Source organism: Acomys russatus, chromosome 11, assembly GCF_903995435.1.
Source record: "Acomys russatus chromosome 11, mAcoRus1.1, whole genome shotgun sequence".
NCBI lineage: Eukaryota > Metazoa > Chordata > Mammalia > Rodentia > Muridae > Acomys > Acomys russatus.
In genome coordinates, this window is record NC_067147.1 from 30,846,693 (window position 1) to 30,851,814 (window position 5,122).

Sequence of the window (5,122 nt, forward strand, 5' to 3'; positions counted from 1 at the left end):
TATCATGGAACTGTAAATTAAAAATGTAGTGGTAAAGCCAGGTGTGGTCGAGCACACCTGTGATCCCGGCTCTTGGGAGGTAGAGGCAGGAGGATCAGAAGTTCAAGGTCATCTTCAGCTACACAGTGAGCTTGAGTCCAGCCTGGGTTATGCAAGTGTATGATTTGAAATAATAAAATAAATAAATAATGGGAAACTTCCCGAGGGCTGGTGACATTGCTCAGCAAGTGCTTGTTCCCCAGCCTGGTGGCCTGAGCTTCATTCCTGAAAGCACACTGTTGAAGGAAAGAATCTACTCCAAAAATTTTCCTCTGGCCTCCACACAACGTGTGTGTCACTGTACACATGTAGCCCATACATACACGTGCAAGAAATAAATATTAAAGAATTAATTTAAAATCATACATAATAGAGCGCTACATGGCCATTCTTATGATTAAAAGTAAAATTACGGCTCTTGGCACTGTAGGTGAGGATTGTTGCTCGTAGGACTGTGAAATGGTACAGCCACTTTGGAAAATCCCCGCCATTTGTTATAAAAGTGAAACAAGCACCTCATCTGTTGTCCAGGTTTACTTTCTATTGCTGTGGTGATGAGACACTTACAAAAGACAACTTGGGGAAGGAAATGGTTTATCTGGCTCACAGGTTGCAGTCCATCACCGAGGGAAGCCAAGGCAGAAACTGAAGCAGGGATGCTACTTCCTGGCTTTTCTCAGCTGCATTTCTTATACAACCCAAGCTCACATGCCTACGAGTGCCACTGCCCAAAGTGGGCCGGCCCCTCCTGCATCGATGTTCAATCAAGAAAATTCCCTCACAGTCATACCTACAGGTCAGTTTGATCAAGGAAGTTTTTCAACTGAAGTTTTTTCTTCCTGAGTGTATTAACTTGACGGCAAAGATTGGCCATCACGTCTATGATCTAGCAATTTTATTCCTAGATGTTCATGTCAGCACTATTCACAGTGGCCACTGGCTGGCAACAAGCTAAGGTGATTAGTAGGAGAATGGATAATCAATGATACTCCTGTTATGGACTAGTATGTGGTCATCAAAATGAAGGAGCCACTGACTCAATGCAATGCAGGTGGGCATCAGAAACACTGCTCAGTGAGTCTCACTTGCTTCTACTTCTATAAAATTCTAGAACTGGTGATCAAGTCTATAGTGAAGAAAATCACAACAGTAGATACTTTGGAGCATAAGGACAAGGGAGTGCCTGGAAAGAGAGAGGGACTTTCCAGAACTGTGGTAGTGATCTGGGGACTTGGATGATGGAGATGTGTCTATATTCACCTAAACTCATCAAATGTCATGTTTAAGACTAATGTAGTGACACAATGTAAATATCCCTGGAAATTTTGCTGTGCTCAATTATATAAGTACTGCTAATGTCATGTGTATGGGAGTGTTTTGAGGTGCATTTCCCTGGTGTCTATAATATATTCTAAAAATCTCTACAAACAAGATACACCAGTACCTGGATAGAGGTATGGCTAGATGCAGATTACACTCACAAAACAGACACATTTAGACATTAATTGCAGAATATAGCTGGTGTGTGTGCATGTGGGTTCCCAGTGAGAAAATTGTTCATATTCTCAATAGATTTGAAAGTTTGCATACTAAGATGTTGGGGGAAATCTAAAAGAGATATTACTGGGGGATGTTTTGTGGAGACTCTCTAATTGGTGGGAAAGAAAGCTTTGCCTTCTGTAAATAGCCACAGGTGTGTGTAGCTCTTAAGCAACAGGTTTGCAGCAGAAATCTCTTTCCAAAGACCTCAGATAATATGCATTAATTAAAGAACTTTCAGGGGAATGCCTTCTTGTTGGTGTGTGCTACAGTGACAATACCATGGCTGAAGGTGACTTAGAAGGGGAAAAGGCTTATTTGGCTTCTGCTTCCAATCCAGGGTCCATTACTAGGGGAGTCAGGGAAGGAACACAAGCAGACACTTCATCAAAAGCCCTGGAGGAGCACTGCTTCTGTTTAGCTAGCTTTCTTATACAGCTCGGGACTGTCTACCTTGGAACGGAACGCTGCTGCCCACAGTGGTCTGGGCCCGCTCATCTTAATCATCAAGGAACACAGTTCTTCATAGACATGGCCATAGGCCAACCTGATTAAGTCAGTTCTTCACTTGAGGTTTTAGAGTGTCTCTCAGTCACCAGAGAGAATGTGACCATCTCTTTGTATATCTGTGTTTCCCAGCTGCTGCCCAAGATCAGTCAACGCTTCCACGGTCTGTTCATTGTAATCAACCCATTTGTTCAGTTAAAACAAACAAATGCTTGCTCTTGAGGGAAGAAATACCTGGAGTCTAAATTTGTTAATTGTAGTTCTTATGAACGTTAGCCAATTATTTTGTTTTTCTTCCCAAATATATAGAACCTCTAAGCTGCTTGTTTTCTTCCCAGGAGGATGGGTCTGGGAACTTCCTTTTACTCCTGACCTGGTTTCTTTCTGCCCAATTAAAAGTAATTCAAAATATGTTTAACACACATACACAGAGAGGCAGAAAAACAGAGAGATGCTTACAGAATCAGAAAGAGACAGAGACAGAAACCAAGAGAGACAGAGCTAGACACACACAGAGAGACAGAGACAGAGGAAGAAACATAAACAGACAGACAGAGAGAAAGAGAGAGGGGATGGGAGAATGGAAGCAAACATTTCATTTTAGTGCAAGTATTGTTGCTTGAATTGTGTTTCAGGTGCTGAAGAGATGGCTCAGCAGTTAAAAGCACCTACGGCTCTTACAGAGAACCAGAGTTCAGGCAGCTCAGGACCACCTGTAACTTCAGTCCCAGGAGATCCAATGCCCTCTGCTGGCCTTCTTGGGCACTGCATTCATGTCTACACACACACACACACACAGAGAGAGAGAGAGAGAGAGAGAGAGAGAGAGAGTTCTTCATAGACTATAGGCCATAGGCCAAACTGATTGAATCAATTCTTCAGTTGAAGTTTACTCAACTCAGTCTCCCCCCCACACCCCTACACACACACACACACACACACACACACACAGAGAGAGAGAGAGAGAGAGAGAGAGAGAGAGAGAGAGAGAGAGAGAGAGAGAGAGAGAGAGATCAAAATTAAAATAAAGCTTCAAACTGTACTGCAAAGTATTTAAGGGCATATTAAAATGACAACCACTATCAGACTATTACAGCTATGCCAGGCAGAGACAGGGTGTCTGTCCCATCTGAGAGTGTGACACACCCACTGAGTTGTATCCAGCCCTGTCCTAGGATCTCTGGCCCTTTCTTTAAAAGCTAAGGTATGAGACCTCACATCTTTTACTTCCTTTGGAACTGGAAGCTGCTCCTTTTATTTCACCTGGATAAGGTAGAGCAGGCTGTCTGCCTCCATGAGGGCTTTCTGGAAGAAGTGAGCTCCCACAGCAGCTGAGAATGCTCAGGGTTCTGTTTGGTCTGGAGAATAATCTATCACAGCTATATTTTAGTTTGGGACCAGTGAGCTTATCAAGCACATATTAAACGAACATTAAAACAACAACAACAACAAGTCGCAGATAGAAAGAGGAGATCAGCAGATAGTAAAATGTCACCAAATCGGGTGCTTTTACACATCTAGCAGAAACTGACTGGGGAAGCTGAGGCAGTCAGCTGTATCAATGCACAAAGACTGGGGAAGCTGAGGCAGCCAGCTGTAGCAATGCAGAGCTTTCTCTCCCAAGAGCTTCCCATTTTCACCCCAGTCATTTTCATACCACAGGACAAACAATGGCAACCTCTGTTAGAGATGATTTGGTTCCTAGCTGTCCTCAACACTCTCAGATGTCTCTTTGCCTTGTCACATTAGCGGCTGGTAGGTAGGAGCAGCCTACTCCAGGATGGGAGGTTCTGGAAGATACTTGACATAAACATGCTTAAGACTTATGGCACAGGAGGGCCTCCTTGCTTTTAGGACCTGCTTTTCACAAGCATAACCACCATATGACAATTGATGAATATACTGTGTATCACAAACAGAAAACATAAAGACTGGCAGAAGATGGGAGATATTGAAGGGCAGTGAATATGTACCACTTCAGATCCCACAAACCAGTTCTCGCAGCACTCTCAGCCTGCCATCCATTCCTCTTCACGTCCCCATCTTCACTGTGGAGTCAACACATCCTTGATGAAGTTGTCAGCTCAGCCTGTTCCTCATCTCCCCTTCCCCAGATGTCCTCAAGTTGAAGATGAGACAGGGATAGACACATATTTGCAACAGTCCCCTCTGTGCAAGCCATGCTGCATAGAAAACTGAGAAGTCACCATCCCTTCCAATCCTAGGCCACTCTGTGTTCTGGGCAAGCATCCTGGCCATCCTCAAGACGAGGTCCTAATTGCTTGGCAGCCAGCCTCATGGCTCTTCAGGGTTTTTGGCAGGAGTGTGACTGTCATGTTAGCTCTGTGTTGGGCCCACCTCCAGGGTTCCTGCTCTGACCACTGCAGTGGTCTGGATCAATGTTATAAGGCATGGCTAATGGACTTAGTGGCAAAGACTAAGGAGCTGGGGACATGTTCACCAAGATGTACTTTGCTATCTGTCTGGGTGGAGCTCTGGGCTTTCACCTCAAGATGTGCACCTCTCCCATCACCTCAGATACAAGGTTTTTGTTTTGTTTTGTTGTTTTGTTTTTTTTGTTTTTTTATTTTGGTGCAGGGCAGCAAGTATGCCTAGTATCTCAGGCTTTTCTTTTGCCAGAAACCATTTGAAAAATGGATTTGTATTCTAATATAGGACACTCAAGAAATGAAGTAATGGAAGGTAACTTTATGCTTCTGTGGGTAAGAAATCCAGAGTGACTGTATCAGGTGGTGCTTCTGGGAAGGTTTACAAGCCACAGCATTTAGTAATGGGCATGCATCCAGCCGACATCCCAGGAATGGAGTGCTCCATGCGAGCAGACACTCGGAGGCAGACAAGGGAAGGGCAGGGAAGTGGGACTTCTCTCTGGAAAGCAGCCTGGAAAGAGAAATGGATGTGAAAACTAATGGAGATGCAGACAGAGGCAGAGATAGGAGGGATTGAGATGACGATGGAGGAGAAGGTAGAGGTGGAGATGCAGGCGGAGGTGGAGACGGAAGGGACTGAGATGACG